At 37.3% G+C, this 17,868-nt stretch overlaps 4 long non-coding RNA genes across 5 annotated transcripts; all 4 read right to left on the reverse strand.

The window, feature by feature from the left end:
- Positions 1–2,061: 2,061 nt before the first annotated feature.
- LOC107304989 lies at positions 2,062–3,521 on the reverse strand. Of its 2 annotated transcripts, none has more exons than XR_005812409.1 (6): positions 3,427–3,521; positions 3,225–3,354; positions 2,924–3,042; positions 2,618–2,663; positions 2,446–2,523; positions 2,062–2,355 (listed from the first exon to the last, which is right to left on the reverse strand). It is a non-coding gene; the product is annotated as an uncharacterized LOC107304989 (long non-coding RNA). The 2 variants fall into 2 exon arrangements; XR_001551069.2 differs by having other exon boundaries at positions 2,924–3,052.
- A 136-nt stretch (positions 3,522–3,657) lies between these two features.
- Positions 3,658–4,351, reverse strand: LOC107304990. Its single transcript, XR_001551070.2, has 3 exons — positions 4,210–4,351; positions 3,935–4,012; positions 3,658–3,731 (listed from the first exon to the last, which is right to left on the reverse strand). It is a non-coding gene; the product is annotated as an uncharacterized LOC107304990 (long non-coding RNA).
- Positions 4,352–9,366: 5,015 nt separating this feature from the next.
- Positions 9,367–10,307, reverse strand: LOC107304983. The gene is made up of 3 exons (XR_001551041.1): positions 10,221–10,307; positions 9,909–9,995; positions 9,367–9,431 (listed from the first exon to the last, which is right to left on the reverse strand). It is a non-coding gene; the product is annotated as an uncharacterized LOC107304983 (long non-coding RNA).
- Positions 10,308–13,596: 3,289 nt separating this feature from the next.
- LOC121055371 lies at positions 13,597–16,803 on the reverse strand. Its single transcript, XR_005812508.1, has 4 exons — positions 16,705–16,803; positions 16,540–16,598; positions 14,843–14,932; positions 13,597–14,025 (listed from the first exon to the last, which is right to left on the reverse strand). It is a non-coding gene; the product is annotated as an uncharacterized LOC121055371 (long non-coding RNA).
- Between the last annotated feature and the right edge of the window lie 1,065 nt (positions 16,804–17,868).

A 17,868-nucleotide genomic window follows, 5' to 3' on the forward strand; every position in this document is an offset into this window, starting at 1 on the left:
ACATGCATGATCCTTGAGAGCCTCACATGGTTGCTCTCAAGCAGATTCTTTGCTACATTCGGGGCACTCTGCACATGGGTCTTGATCTCCGCCCGTCGACTGAGGATGACTTGGTGGTCTATTCTAATAATGACTGGGCCGGCTGTCCTGATACGCACAACTCCACCTCGGGCTATGCGGTATTTCTAGGTGACAACTTGGTCTTCTTGTCCTCCAAGCGCCAGAACAGTGTCCCTCTCCAACGCTGAAGCCGAATACCCCGCTGTCGCCAACGGCATTGCCGAGGCCTCTTGACTCCATCAACTTCTTCACGAGCTTCACATTATGCTTCGTCGCGCTACACTTGTCTACTGCAACAACGTCAGTGCGGTCTACATGTCCTCCAACCTAGTCCAACATCAACGGACGAAGCACATTGTGATTGATCTTCACTTTGTCCTTGAGAAGGTAGCCATGGGTGTTGTGCAGGTTCTTCATGTGCCCACGACATCTCAGTTTGCCAACGCCTTCACAAAGGGAGTGCCTTCTTTGGTGTTTTCGGAGTTTCGGTCCAGTCTGAATGCCCGTGGCTAAGCATTGACGTTCTGACTATGGGGGGGTGTTAGCGTGATGTGTTTAGGCCCATGGGCCCAGGGGAGTTTGGCTGCAACCCTAATAGGGTGCGACTGCTGCCTCCCCCCTGGTTTTGGTTAGTTGATTATGTTTGGCAAGGATCTCCTAGATTATAGCTTTCCTATTGTTAGGGATATCCTTGCTTATATGTACTTGAGCCCCCGGCTCCTCCATAATCAATCAATCTATTTTCCCGCCATACTGTCTTTCAATGGCCAACCAAATAAAGAACTTGCACCAGAGGGAGCCCAACACTTCCAGATGCGTTTCCAAGGAGCAAAACTGATTGAACCCAGGAAATAAGCTTCATAGGTAGATTTACAAGTGTAACTACCATCTGCGGCAAGTTTCCACACATGTTGCAACTTGCCTTCTACGTACCTGGCTGAAGAATTGCATCTTGCAAGAGGAATAGAATTTTTCCTTCAGCTTGTGACATTTTCCTAAAGTACATCCAAACAGAGGAATTAGTCGTGAAAAGAAGAGTAGAAACAATGTTTTTTTTCTAGAAATAAAAAGGATATATGTAAATGTATATATAAATGTTCAAAACCCAGATAGCTAGCTTTGCGCAGCTATTTAACAGGCTAACATCCAATTTACATGGATACATAGTATTTGTTTCATGAAAAATTTGATTTAACTAAACCAAATCCCCATTTCACATGCTAATTGTCTATGGAAATTTAAGAACTGATGTATCTACTATAACTTCACATGTACAGATAAACCTACTGCGCATATGCATCAGGATTATTTGTTCAATCATTCAAATAACATATTCACGACCAATTTATTAGGTAGAAGTTTATACACAACACGTCTTATTCTCACATGCAATTTATATACAACATGTGTCTTCATTCTACCATACCTCCACATATTGACGATCATGTACAACACTGGTTAGTAATAAAGCAGAGTAGAGCTAGGAACATAGCTTGAATTATAGAAGCACACTTACAAAGGTGAGGATAATAAAGCAGATAGTTTGTATATACATTAATAGAAACACCTGTATGGAAACATGAACCTCATTTCATTCTTTGTTGCCTGTAAGATACGGACAGGTTAGTAATTACATTTTTATAATGCTAGCATGGATGTGGGGCTAAACAATTTGGCAAATAAACTTAGAGAAGGTAGTGAGCACCTAAAAACAGTAACGAACTCATTTAATTCTTTGTTGCCTGCAGCATAGTGACAGATTAGTAATTACATTTTTATAATATTAGCATGGATGTGGGGGCTAAACAATTTGGCAAATAAACTTAGAGAAGGTAGTGAACACCTAAAAACAGTAACAAATTCATTTCATTCTTTGTTGCCTGCAGGATAGTGACAGATTAGTAATTATATTTTTATAATATTAGCATGGATGTGGTGCTAAACAATTTGGCAAATAAACTTAGAGAAGGTAGTGAGCACCTAAAAACAGTAACAAACTCATACCTTTTACTTTCATACCCAAAATGGGAACTATATGTGCCTTCTAGAAGTGGAAGATGTACATTAGCTACACCATATTGCTTGCCACAAATTGTTTACATCCATTTGTTAGGTTATCAGTGGTCGCCTATCAACCTGAGAAGAAGCATGATGGTTGAATCACCTTCTGCAGGCTGAATCTGAATCTTGACTTCCATATTATCCATGAGCAACGTTATATGTAGTTTACTGAGTATTGCTTTATGAAGTATACATGTGCTGATGTTTCCACCTGGTGCTCCTCAAAGCATGTTTCTAAACAAATCCAGCCAAAACATTCAGTTATGTTGCAATGCGCTATAAATACTATTGTTAGCTTAGGGCACGGAAGATTGTAAAAAGCACCAAGGAGTGAGCATGCTGGAGACCCTGATCCATATGAGCCAGCTTCAATTTGATGTGGTAAAGTTGTTGAATTTAAACCTACAATACCATTGAAACATGAGTTTAATTGAAGCGACTGAATAGTATTTTAGCATAGTTTAACTTCGCTGCACGTAATTCTCAAATTGTTCACCTTGTTTTGCAGCTGTCTTCTATGCACAAACAAACCTTGTCATGATCTGTTGACAGCAAAATAAAAACAAGAGAACAACCACAACACAAAATTCGAAGAGACCAGCAGTAACAATGATTGACTGGTTAGTCAACCAAATGTGATGATAATTAAATAGGTAATGATATTGATCTAAAAAACCAGTAAAAAATTTCCAAAGTTCGAAACCAACAAGGCAAACTCTAGTGAATCAAATAACCCACAGCTCTACAAATAGGATTATCCACTTCAAAAAAAAAACTGAAGAGTAAGAGCAGAAAAAACAACCTTGGCACAGCTACCGCGATGGGTCACTGTCGTCACCATAGTCATGACCAAGCCGTTGCTCTCCCTCCTACTCCCCTAGCCTCCAACCTTAGCTTGGTTGCCCCACACACCCGATGCTCCTGTGCAGATCTGCCACATGGTGGCATGAAGCGTGAGATGTAGAGGGCGAAGAGGGAGAGGATGGGAGCCCATAGATGGAAAGGAGAGAGAAGAGGGCAGTGACTGCCACATTACCACAAAACTGCTAAATTCGTACAATCACTGTTACTATTGCAGGATTACAGAGAAGAATTATTACTACCTTCTAACAAGATCCCCAGGAGCAACTAAAACTTGGAGCCCATCTATATTTCTCCATCAAACCTCATAACATTCTTTCCCATGAACTTCTCTGCTTTACAAATGTAGATACTAAGCCATGGTACTGGAATCTGTAAATTAGATAATTAGACTTGAGAAAGGTACATGGAAAATGTTTGCTTCAGATGAAGCAAAGCTTTTACCTCACTCAACAAGGGCTTTATTCCTACTGCTGACGATGCAGAGCGAAGGTATGAAAACCTCCGAAGTTCTCTCTCAGCAATCTTGGGAAGTATATATTGATCTGGAGACATATACAAGAAAACAATTCTGGACATTCCATATCTATTGCTAGAATATGTTACTCCCTTCCTATTGCATAAACTAATAAAGCCGATAATAACAATTGAGGATTTCATAAATACCAGTTTTCTCTGGGCTCCAATCTAAATATTCCCCACATATTTGTTGAAGTTGTGGGTGATAAAATGGATGTTGTCCACGTACCCTATGGAGATAGAAGAAACAAATCTTCAGCACAAAACCATTTAGCAACTGCCTATTATCATTTCCCCATGAATCACCCAAAAGTGATAAGTCGAGTGCATTCTGAAAGCAAAGCATCATCTCAACAATTGGGGCTGAACGTGAACCTGACTATCTGAGATAAATAAACCATATGGTGAAGTAGTTTTCCACGAACTCTTTTACCTCTGCACAGCTTATGAATCAGGCGGTTACATTTTGGTTCCAGATATGCATTTATTGAGTCTTGGGTCATCCCAACCTCTGTAAAACAAGGGCAGTGCATAAATAAAAATTTCTAATCCTGTCAATGACATGTTTTCAACAGAGGTAACTACTTAAATAATTTTAGCAAAAACCATAGCATATTATTTTTTTACATGTCATCCACCTTATTTCCAAGCCTATTCTTGTTCGAGAGTGTTGGGCAAAAATCGTACAGAGTAATTGATGACACTTACAGAATTCCAAGCCTTCCTGTGCCAGAAGCAAAGAAGAGGTGCCCGTGGAAGAGATCATATCGACTAAGAGATACATTTAATCCCACTGATGGTCCATGTGCCACAATCAATTTTAACATCGAACAAAAACGCCAAGTATGAATTGATGTCCTGTTGACAACACAAAATATGATCTGAACAATGTCAACCGAAAAGTAAAGGATTTAATATCTTTCAAGCACATCTAGAGTAAAAATCTGCACCTTGTTACCAAAGCGCCTCCCATATGGTGTTCTTGTGAGGAAGATGAATTTCCGGTTCAAGAGGAGGGTGCAGCTACAGAACGTGGGCAGTGGAAGGATGGCAAATCTGATATAAGCTCTGAAGTAATTAATTTAGTTGAAAACGTGCAAAAGGTGCCAAGCATCAGCAATAGAACCTGAACTTCTACAACATTGCACCTAATAGTGGCATAAAAGCAATTGATTTAGCTAAATCTGAAGTGAAAGAGCACATTTTTTTTTGTACAAATATATACATTGAAAAGAAGTGATGAGGTAATGAGTGTGACAAAACTGTGGGAGGTGAATGTGTAAATTCAATGGCAGGTGCAAGTTGTGGAAAACATGCAAGCCCTAAGGAGATGGAGTGTTAAATCGATTGTACAAAGTAGAATAATTCATAAGTAATTCATCGGAATTTGGCGATAGAGTTTGAACAACCGTATCCACATGTATGTTAATACAGAGCTATATTATTTAACTTGACTGTATTAGTGTTTCAACTGAGAAAAAAACAGTCGTGTTATATGGTCAAAGCTAACCAAATATTGGTTGTTACTGACAAAATAGTAAGGGCAAAACCTTCTTCAGCATAGGAAATTTGGAACATTGAAATCAAGGTGGACCTTCTTTGACAAGGTTGAGTTTAAGCAAGTGCCTGGAAGAAAAGACGAAACTACTACAATAATCCAAAACCGATTTGGGCTTGCAAGAAAGAAGGCAACAATTATATAAATGAGTCTAAATGACGGAGTGTGTGGAGCTGACATTGATCTAGGACTGGTCAGCCACCACTACTGTTCATGGCAAGACAACTACCTGGAGATCAGAGGCTTAACAGGATTGACGGTGCTACTCCTCTTCATAAAGAAGAAATGCACCAATTTCTTGTAAATACATATCCTATTTGTCTTTTTCGACATGTATATAACTCCAAACAAAAATGAACAATAGGAAACTAATTTCTTGAGGGTAAAAAGCCAACTAACAGAAAGGAAAAATAGCCTGGTTTTATACTTATTTTTTTTTATTTTCTAGCAACATAAAGTAAGGTGTGAATTAATTAATTACAAACAGAGCAAGAGTGGCAGTTCCATCATTGGTAAACCATTGAACCTAAATTACCTTCCGAATCTTCTGAGAAAAAAGTAGAGGAAAAAATATCACCAAGCATGATGGAGTAACTCAAAGCATGCAATTCTCAAGTATTTGGTAATCATGGAGTAATTTAGGACAAAATACAAAGTTCTATCCACCACATTGTAGGCCGACGATAAAGGCCATGGTACAATGAACTAAATGATCTCATCAACAATGCTAATTAATCAATCAGGTGTAAATTTTTCCATGTGTGTTTGAAGAACAAAGGCAAATAGCAATTAAACATCGTAACACCTGTGAAGTAATAGATAGATGATTGGCACAAATCTATTGAGCACACATCTGTATTTGAACGAATCAATCCGTAACCACTTAGCCCACCTGCCAACCTCAAATAATTTCAGCCTAGCCTATACAAACAGGTTGTACACTACAAAATGACACCATCTATTGTTGTACTACAAGAAAAGGTATAGAAAAGACATGCCACCTATGTGTGGAAGAAAGCTATCTGGTACTAATATTGGGAGAAATAAATCACTATTGAATCAAACAAAGCTAGTTGAAAAGCAACACAGAATCTAGCCAGCTATAATTGCCTCTCTAAGTTATGAGGGAGCTGCAAAATACAGAAGAAAATAGATGGCTGATCATATTAAGCTTGGAAGCACTCCTTTGTTGTACAAAAATGACAACAACCCTTGTGGAGTTGTGGTTGGAGGGTAGGCGCAAAGTAACCGAAGCAGTAATATTCATCGTCAAGAAACAGAAATACCTTCTACCATGCTACAATAATAAATTCAAGATCAAAAACTCAGAAACAATATAACTATATCTCGGTATTTCCACAAATAATTTTCTAATTTTGGAAGCCGTAAGAAAAATTGTACGTATGATCTGCATTTTTTTTGGATAAAAGGCTCTCGTTTGGATTTAATTATTCCAAAGCGAAACAAGTACTTACAAGGCTAGGGACATAGGCAGCTGCTCTCCATCTACATCCAGAACACTACAATTATTACGCATAAATTTTAACAATGCATAATATTGCGGTTGTAATGTATTTCATAGCCATATTGTGTAACCTAGAGTGCAGAGTATTATAATGCATAACAGAAAATAACAGTGAAAAATGAAGTTTTCATTTATAAACATTCAAAACAAATATAGATAATGAGCAATAGAAAAGAATTCACTTTATATGTAGAAAACTACTCCCTCCGTTCCACGTTACAAGACTTTCTGCCATTGTCTAGATTTATAAGTGTGCTAATGAATCTAGATATATATACAAAAATATACATTGATACATGGATGAATTTATGCAAATCCAAAAAAGTCTTATGGAACTGAGAGAGTATGATGTAAGCATCGTATCGAACCCATAGGGGCTATCGAAATTGATGTTGAAAGGAGAGGAAGCATAACTCACCTGGTTAAGCCATAGCAGTGCCTCTAAATAACAAGAGTCTTGGTAAATGGGGAGCCCGGATAGGTTATTAATCACCGTAGAGGACTCCGGCAAGGAGACCACCTATCACCAATGCCTTTTATTCTAGTTATGGATGTGCTGGATGCTATTGTGGCTTGGGCTGACCACGAATTGCTGCTGGAACCTCTTGCTGTCCCGCAAATAACTCACCGGATTTCTCTGTATGCAGATGATGTGGTCATGTTTTTGCAACCTACAGTTGGGGATCTATCTCTTATAAAGCAAATTCTGGAGTTTTTTGGTCAAATTTCAGGGCTAAAGACCAATATGCTGAAAAGTTCTTGTACTCCAATCCACTGCCCGGAGACTGATTTGGAACTAATATCTAATGAGTTATCTTGTCAACTATCAAGCTTGGGCTGCCCATTACAATCAGAAAGCCAACCAAGACAGACTTATTCCCATTGGTAGACAAAGTTACAGATAACTTACCGGGTTGGAAAGCTTCCTTGATGAATAAAGCTGGCCGGCTCACAACTGTTAGGACGGTTCTCTCAGTCATCCCCATTTATGCTATGATGGCCTTGGATCTTCCTAAATGAGTGCTTAGAGACACCGAGGTTTCTTATGGAAAGGAAGTGGCACTGCAAATGGAGGAAGCTGTTTGGTTTCTTGGGATCAAGTGTGTCGACCCCTGTCTCTGGGAGGACTTGGTATTCTTAATCTTGAAAAGATGGGTGGGCGCTGCTCATGAGGTGGCTTTGGCTCCAAAAAACAGACTCTTCTAGGCCTTGGGCAGGTTTATCCTTTAAAGTGCCTATGAACGTCCACTCCCTTTTTAAAGTAGCCATCAAAACAATAGTTGGTAATGGAGAAAATACCAAGTTTTGGAGTGATCGATGGCTGCAGGGAAGGACAATCGCTGAATTAGCTCCCAATCTCACTGCCTTAATCCATAAAAGAGCAAGAAAACAACGTACAGTGGCACAAGCCTTGGCGGATAGGAGTTGGGTTTCTGACATCCGAGGAGGGCTTTTGTTTCAGGTCCTTGCTGAATACCTGGTCATTTGGGAACTAGTAGAAGAAGTGGTGCTGGTTCATAATGTCCAAGATCAACATGTTTGGAAACTCAGCGCAGATGGTAGTTACACTTGCAAATCTACATATGAAGCTTGTTTCCTGGGTTCAATCAGTTTTGCTCCTTGGAAACGCATCTGGAATTGTTGGGTTCCCCTCCGGTGCAAGTTTTTCATTTGGTTGGCTATTAATAATAGGTGCTGGACAGCCGACCGTCTGGCTAAAAGAGGATGCAACACTCAACTAGCTGTCCCCTTTGTGATCAAAGCGATGAATCCATCCAGCACATTTTGATCTCATGTGTTTTCTCTTGCCAAGTCTAGACTACAATCTTCATAAGACTGGGTCTAGCTGAGGCTGCGCCACAACCCACTACCGGTCGTTTCCTTTGGTGGTGGAGCCAAGTGACCAAAAATCGGCCGAAGGAGATGAGAAAAGGGATCAACTCTTTAGTGACTAGTGGCATGGGAAATTTGGAAGCACCGCAACGACTGTATCTTCAATGGAGCCAGCCCTAGAGTTGTGACGGTCTTACAAGTGGTTGAAAATGAAGGATATCTTTGATGTGTTGCAGGAGACACTGCTCTCCAAAAGCTCCTAAGTAGGGCGGCTATTCTAGGCAGCTAGTTTTAGCAAGTTGGGCTAGTGTGTTTCTGTTTTGAGTGTGTGCTTTTTGTGTTTTTCTGTTTTCTTTGTATTGTTTCGTTTATTTCCCCTTATTGAAATGAAATGCAGCTCTCCTACGTTTTCGAGAAAAAAAAAGCAGTTGATATATTGTACGGACAAAATTGCTAGGAGCAATACAATTGCTTTATGACAGGAGGCTATGGATAAGCTGATCATATAAGATAGAAGGCTTCTTGCATAGGGATTTATGGGGCCTAAAATCAAACAAGGAAAATCAGAGCACCTTCAATTTGGTTAACTACAAGGACCTGGATTAGACCGTACCTACAAATAGTCTATGAATCTAATAGTGCTCAATTTTGGCTGCTGAAAGTACAGGACTATGGATGTTTGCATCTTATGCAAAGAAAAAACATGGAAATAAAGGAACCGAAACATTAGAACGGACTGATCAATATATTATATTGAAAAACAAATAGACTAATTCAAAATCCATCTAGTCTATGGATATGAAATCACTACTCTTTAATCTATCGTAAGAATTGAATAGAATCAAGTCTAGATAGATGATAATCAAACTGTAGATAGAGACAACATGGAGGCAAAAAACTAATGCGTAAATGAATACAAAATTGAATAAAACATAGGCAAATTTCTTACATTTCATCGCCAAACTCGTCATTCATAATTTCCTGGATGCTCTCTCTAAAATGCATAACTTCAATCTGTGTCCAATATATGATAAAAGAATATTGATAAGAACTGCCATTATATGTACCTAAGCAGTACATCGGACTGATCAATATATTATATTATATTGGAAACAAATAGACTAAATCAGAATCCACCGAGTTTATGGATACGATACCACCACTCTTTAATACTCCCTCCATTTCATAATGTAAGATGCTTGACTTTTTTGCTCGCAATGTTTGACCATTTGTCTTATTCAAAAAATTATGAAAATATCATTTATTTTGCTTGTGACTTGCTTTATTATTAAATGAACTTTAAGCACGACTTGTCATTTTTTATATTTGTACTAAATTTTTGAACAAGACGAATGGTCAAACGTTGCAACCAAAAAAATCAAACATCTTACATTATGAAACGGAGGTAGTATCTCTTAAGAATTGAACGAAATCAACTGTAGGTAGATGATATTAAATTGTAGACAGAGGGAAAGATCCATGATTTATTACGTGCTGCACTGCTGCCATCACCCACCACTTCCCGTGAGGAACATCTGCTTCAGTACTACTTCAACCGACTGCGTTGTATCAGCAGATCTAAAAAATAAAAATGGAGACGGTAAGACAGGGTTCGAGGTTGAAAGGTAAGGACGGAGCAGTTCATAGTTCTTTTGTAGCTTGGTAGCAGAAATCACTACTAACGTTAGGATTGGAGTTAGACATGAAACAGAAGATAATGATAAAAAACTGCAATCTGAATGTGGAATGATCTATAATTGTTTACGATGACAGTGAATAAAAACAAATGGTTCAGCACATTACCATCTAATATTGCTCCACTGACGTCTCGTTCCCTGAGGGAACATGATGCAGCAGCTAGTACCTATAGAGGAAAACCTGCAAAAAGATGTTATTTTTTTGTCCTTTGATTCAGACCCATTAAAGCATTAGCAAGCAAGGGGAAAATGGGAATTCGTCTATGAATTTCTAGCCATGTGCGCATGCACTCATAGTCACCTATTAATCACCAAGGTCTGTCCACCTATCTTACCATAGAACCTGTTCATAAAATACATAGAAACCTCTTGTAGCCTCAAGAGATGAGATCCAAGAAGCCATTCAATATCTTCCAGAAGTACTTGGACAAAGTTGTGAACATCAAAGTAGGTCAGCTCCCTGCAAACATTGCATAACAAATTGAATAGTGATAGTCAACTGATTTATTTCTTAGATTATTTAACTCAAGGAAAAAAATTAAATGCCTACCTGTTTGCTGATTGGAATCATATCATATTGAATGAATCAGTGACATGTTCCCCTTCACAAATGGTTAAATTTGGTGACAAATGGATAAACCACCCAATATCAATAAAACTAATGAAAATGAAGGTAGCAGGCAGGTAATAAGGAGAGGCTAGACAGATCCTTGACACCGGGATACTATAACCTGGGTACATAAAGGGATAATCCCAGCAGACAAAAGATTTTGCAACAATTTTGCTAACAACATGATGCTACTAAAATCACCTCTTTGTTTTATTAAGCATAGCCACACAAAAAATACAAATAGACTAAGTAAATCTTTGAAAGGTTGAAACTCCCATAACATAGTTCACATATATTGTTCAACTTAAAGAGACATTACCCAATGACCAGACTATTTTCAACTTAAAGAGACATTAACCAAAAAACTCCCATAACTGATAAGCAAAATAACTCTGCTTCAAATGATAGTTCAAGTTCACCAAACTCTATTCCTAAACACACTTCCAAGGTTAGAACTGCAAATCCAATTATACCATGCAACAGTGCATCCTCATGCCTAAAAAAGTTTCTAGGTAAACCTGATGAAGTGTTATATAAGAATTTTTTTCCTAGATGACCATTTACAACTAAATGTGCTCATCTCCACTAACAAAATTTGTTTTTCATATGGAAAGTCAAACAGAAAGGATATATTATCCTTAATAAAATAGAAGTAAATGAGGAAAAAGGACGATGGATTTGAAATCATAATAGAAACATCCCACTATAGTGCATTATAGTACTTAAGCCATTATATCACACGCCTTTGCACGCCACATGGATGTTCATTCACAGAACAAACAATAAGTACTTGCTTACGAATATATTTATTTGTCCCTAAAAGATTTTATTTTTCGTAATTATATTATATTTGTTAAAATGGAGAAAAGTGTACTAAAGTTTGAAAACGTAGAGGACAAACGCATTAGATTTAAAAATCCAAATGATATTATAGTTTTTATGGCTTTTAATTGAGATACGATCAAAATGGATTTTTTTTTTTGTGTGATGAAGTATCTCTTTTCCAAGTTTTCATCCTCCCCTTCACCTATAAGATTCCTTTAGACCAACCTGATTTGTGCTTCCTTTCTGTTCCAATCACCTATAAGATTCCTTTAGACTAATCTTCGCTTTATTTATTCTCTATCATATGATGGTACATATCAAACTCTCTTTACCACTTGATTATATGTATAAGGTTATATATATATTAGAAATACAATATATGAATGTGTTGTTAACATTAATTAGAAATAATTTTCATCTCATATTTCAAAATAAATTAGCACATGTAATGTGAAGATTATCACTGTAGAATAACAGAATTCCTTGTCTTTTATATCTTCCTGTAAATGTTAAGATATTGCTCCTTATAAAGTGCTTTAGACATACTGTAATTATCATTCTGTTTTTGATTGGTTAGAAACTTTATAGTCTTCTTAAGTGTTCGGTCATACTGTAATTACCTGTAACTTCCTTTTCTTAATGAAAATTCACTGCTAGGAAAAGTCCTACCAGTTTTCTGGTCAAAAAAAGTGCTTTAGACATGTATCTCCAGTTACAAATTATAAAACGCTTAGATGTGAACAAGTGTCAAGTACAGAACTTCACTCGCTTACGACACTTTTAGTGGAAGATTTAAACATTAATCTGCCTTCTTAGAGCTTGCACTGGTACAGTGATACTAGATTATCCTTGAGACATTTATTTGTAAAGATCTATTTTCAGTAGTAGACCATTCTTCTAGAAAATAGATTGACAGCAATTTTGTGAATGTTTCAATTTAATTAACTGATGTGCCTTCCCTATCTTATTTATAATCCAATATTATGGCTGTAAGATTCTGGCAAATGAGAAAGTATGGAACTATGGATGTATTCAACATTTACAATTCTCAAAACTAAACATATATGGAAGTGGGTAATGGACGTGTTCTTTTGGTTGATAAAAGCTAGAAACTGAAAGATTATTTGATTTTTTGATAGCTTTTTAATAGTATAAATGATGAAATTAAAAACTTACTCTTCAAAGATGAGCTATTAAACACCTACGTAAAAACTTTTTGTAAAAGATGCACTGTTTACCAGCCTAATAAATGTGCGAACAAAAGCTAAGAAATAATCTAGCCCAAAAGAATACAAAGCCCATGTCCTCATTTGTTGAGTGGCAACTTAAATTTTGATTTAAAAGGCATGGTTGAATGATACCAAAACTGGATAGGTAATGACACTGGTGGGCCTCCTTGGCTGACTTTATTGGGTGTGCAGCTTTAAAGCGACACAAACATGTCCAAGATGATAAAAAAATAATTTAAAATGAAGACTTCTATATTTCTACTCTTATGGGTCCCAAAATTGAAGCCGTGGGACTTGTGACACTTAAAATTCCTTAAATTAGGCTCCAAAAATTCAAATTTGTCACTTCAAAAGAGTGTCTTCCCAAACTAATTCATAAAAGGTATAAAGTTATTTTAAAATTCCCAAGAAGCACACAAAGTAGCTAATTCAAAAATTGTGTAATTTTATTTTGAAGATAGACTGCTCTGGCAGCACTGATGTTTATGAACTCGAAGCAGAAGAGTACAAACATGGGGTGGTTCTTTTAGATAATCCATGCAAGAACAGATGAAATGCTTGTACATTAAGAACGGAACCTCACATTTTGATATCCCCACCGACAACTTTGCATCAAAACCAATTATCAAGGTTAGCATTGGCATGAAGAAGGTAGCTTACCATTTTGTGGAGCCAAGCTAAATAACGCCTTCGCCCTTGAGGAAGGGCAGGAATCACTGCAACTGTCTGTTAAGAGGTAAGCATCCTTAGATGAAGACAAACAAGGAAGCTGACTGTAATAAAGCATGAAAGAAACAGCAGCAACACCTGTATGGCTGCACAAAACTGGTCCTTCATCTCTAGCAATAACTGCATCGAGATGGCATTTAAAGAGTTAACAAAACAAAATTCAAGTTAATTTTCTACAGGAAAACAAAAGAAACCTCCAAGCGTTGCCGTGGAGACCATGCAGAGCTCCAAAGTTGCAAGCAAAATGGTGAATCTGCATGTATGATTGTTGTCGAGACCATCATTGGTATTGAGTACTAAGTTCACTTGACCGCACAATAGATGCCAATTGCAAATAGAGCTTAACTCGTGCCCCCCAAAAACAAAAAAGGATGCCAAATCGCCTTACACGATAGTCTGAACAGACACACATGCTCTTTTTCAAAACAGAGGCTTAACTGGGCAATGGTTAAAATAAATCTTACAAATAGAGTGCAACAGTCAATCCTGTATCATGTTCTTCTGTCTTCGATATTACCCTGCGCTATGCAAGGTAACCATGAGTAATTATATTGTTGCTGTTAATCTAAAACATATTTGGAAGTCAATTGATGGAATATATATTAAAATTATCGAACTGGCGATGGAACACATGAAGATTAATGTTGTTTAGGTATAATTTAGTTACATGTTGAAGCAACCGAACTTAAATACCTATAAGCAGCTCAGTATATGTGTTGAGATTAATCTCCATTTCCATTTTAGCATAGACAAACTAATATTAAATGTCCCTTCAAATTCAAATTCAAATAGTGATGACTTCAAACAGTGGGAAGGTACATATTCAGAACTTTAATCCCTATCCTACATTTCTATTGATGTTAATCTCCATTTCCATTTATTAAATTAAAAGCTAACATGTGAATGACCGAAGCATCTAAAAATTCATCTAGCATTGTGGCTCAACTTAACAAAATGGGAGAAAAAGACACATAGTAAAACATAGAGAAAATCTAACAAATGCCATTGACAAACACTTAATTCTAAGAAATACCATCGACGAATGCGAGTTCTAAGAAATGCCATTGTACAAACGAATTTGTCTGAGAAATGCCATCGCCGTTAGGGTTCCGTCCAAATTTTCCGTTAAGTGCTATAGCATGAACAGTGTATTTAACGGTAGAAACGGACGGAACCCTAACGGCGATGGTATTTCTCAGACAAATTCGTTTGTACATGGCATTTCTTAGAACTTGTATTCGTCAATGGCATTTCTTAGACTTAGACGTTTGTCAATGGTATTTTTTAGATTTTCTCTAAAACATAAGATTTGAGGTTTTAGAATAATGATTGAACCTGGTGCAGCCAAAGTTCTCAAAAATGTTCAATGGCTAATAGACTTGGTGGAAGTGGTACACATGACTCACTGCATTCTGAAGAAGCAAGCTGAAAGCAAAACCAAATGGCCCAAAGAAGTCAATTTAGTCACTAACGCAATGAAATCGGAGTGTTAAAGCATTGCATATACTATATGTTATATAAGCAGTTGGTATAGCTGAAGGTGAGCCAAGTGTAATTCGAACAACAAAATATGTATATTACTTAAGCACCACAAATACAAATAATAATTAGAGACATTTACTGTTAGAAGTAGATTTTCTGAACTAAGTCATCTTTTTAAAAGGGGATATAACCTTATAGTGCGGGTGAAGCTTTAAGAGTGATCCCACAAAATAAAATTATTACTATAAATCAACAAAAGGAAAATAATAGGCAAGGAAAAGAAGTGAGACATGATTAAAATCCATATTTATAAGGTAGATTAAATCAACTTGCGCAAATGACATTATGTAAATAATCATATTAATGGCATGCAAGAACAGTAAAAACGCATAAGGTCACGAAGATGTACCATGACTATAGTTGTAAGATCTAAGAAAAGCATTCCTTAGATGTCAGATTCTGAAGTTGTCTAATTAAAGAGTTACCATCAAGCTAGATCAGCAAATATTTATGTGTAGACAACATTGTGTGTGCTGTTTGCATATTTAGGAGGATTATTCTCAATCAAAACATGTAAACCATCTGCTGATGTTACCCGTGATAAAGCCACATAAAGCTGTGCATGAGAAAAGACCGGGCTAGGCAAGTAGACACCAACTCCACTAAGTGTTTGCCCTAGACTTTTATTAATTGGCATTGCATATGAAGTTCGAACTAGAAATTGCTGTTGTTTTATCTTACTAGCGAAATGCCCGTGCGTTGCGACGGGCTTAAACATAACTTGGAAAACTATAAAATACTCATTTTAAGATTATAGCTGGCCACAATGTCCATTTGCAATTTTGTATTTGAGCTTGAACTTTTTTTAACACGGAAAAGGGGCAAATTCCAAATATATGAATGAAAATATGCGGAAACGGTATTATTAATTTATTTCATGAATCCAACTATTTAGTGTTCACTTCAATACAAAGTTGAAAAAAAATAGAAAAAATAAATTTTAGAAACTTCATCCGTATCCAAATATGTGCAGCGAATGTTAAAAATATTAGTGATATCGATTTAATGATAATTTTATCTAATTAAAAATATCGATTTAATTACAATTTTAAAAAGTGACCAGTATTTTTTTATTTGGAAAATATGTTTTTATTTGATTGACTGATTAATACATATACTGTTTCTAGACATGTTGATATGGTATATTGTGATGAAAATATATCAAATCATAAATTTCTGTTTTCAAGTAAACATGAATTTGAATAATAGAAGGCTATGAGAATACTTACAAATACAATCTTGCATGATCAGGCATTGTGATAACTAAAATGGTTGGCGTTGAAGAGGGTACAGATTATAGTAACGGTAGAGAACTGCTCACAGTTCTCATACATATATACATGCATGTGTAATTATTTGCATGCATGTGTAATTATTTGCAAAATCCAGTTCTCATACATATATACATATATCTTTAGCTGAAAAGAGGTTTAATCATAAATCAGAATGCGGACCATTAAATAGTTGAAATGAAAACTTTGATACAGTACCATCTGTATATTTCCCCTCAGCAGCATTTTCACTGGCTGGATGGAGTAAACTTCCACAACTTCATTTACAACGGAAGGGAGTGCGAGTTCAGCATCTTGTACAAAATAAAATGATAAAGGTAATAATATTCACATATTTAATGAAGCAAAAAAAAACAAGAGTACCTTTGTATACAAAGGTTCATAAAGCTTCTGGTACTTCGCTTCATGCGCATCTCGCTCTTCAAAAAATTTTGCCTCAATTTCATCTTGTTGGCTCTGTATTAGTATAGGGTTCCTTCCTTGACAAAAATATATCACAAATGTAATGGTTTGACTTTTTTTATAACACTAATGTAAGTCTAAAATAGAATCATAAGAATTAAGGGTCACTCATAAAAAAGCAGCAACGTTGTTACGTTGATAAACCTGACTACTAATTATATCCTTATAAATCATTGTCTACCAGAAGCTAAATCTAAAAGTTATATTCCAGCACAAGAATATCTGGCAAAACATTCATATAAAAAACAGAAACTGGGAAATTAATGGCAAGGAAAATCCATGTCCACCTGGATCTCCCTGAAATATTCAACACGCTTCCTGACATTGGGCGAGAGCACCTCAGGCATGTCTGTATGCTGACCCGCCAAGCTCTGCAACTTGCCCTAAAGCCAAATCAGACATAAGGGATGAGAAAACCAACCAACCATGCCTCGTGCCTGCATCCTACACCTCAATACCGATCAAAATCAACCATACCTTTAGGGCATTGACGAGGCTAGTGCGGTCCTCGGGGCTGAGCTGTGGTCGAAACGCAACGACACGGATCGATCGTTTAGGGGACGGTAAGAAAGATATAGGGCACGACTCAGCGGCGGCACGGGAGTTTTACCTGCGGCGGCGGCGAGCAGCGAGGCGTTGAGGTCGGAGAGGTCGAGGCTCCTTGTCGCCGCCCATTGTAGGGGAGCTCTTCGTCGCCGATGCGCCGCCACGGAGAGGAGGCGAGAAAGCGAATGATGCGGGCCTACGGCCCGATAACGAGACCGCACGTTGGCGCGGAAGTGGCCCACTCGGGCGAAGCTCAGTAACGCAGGCCGACGGCCTAGGTGGCGACAGACGAAAATTCCAGGCAGAATCGTTACTGCTTTTTATAATATATATAGATTAAAAGGCCACTTTTGATCGGTTGATGTACTAACTATTCTTGGTATATATGCTTTACATCGTTTAGCTTTTCGAGTGATAATTAGTCCTTCAATAACCCTTCGATTGCATAGGCCTTTTGTTGGGCTAAGATTACGTAGAAACATTATTGGGACTCCAACCTTTAGCCTCGAGTGATTGTCA

This window comes from Oryza brachyantha, chromosome 9 (genome assembly GCF_000231095.2).
Source record: "Oryza brachyantha chromosome 9, ObraRS2, whole genome shotgun sequence".
Taxonomy (NCBI): Eukaryota; Viridiplantae; Streptophyta; class Magnoliopsida; order Poales; family Poaceae; genus Oryza; species Oryza brachyantha.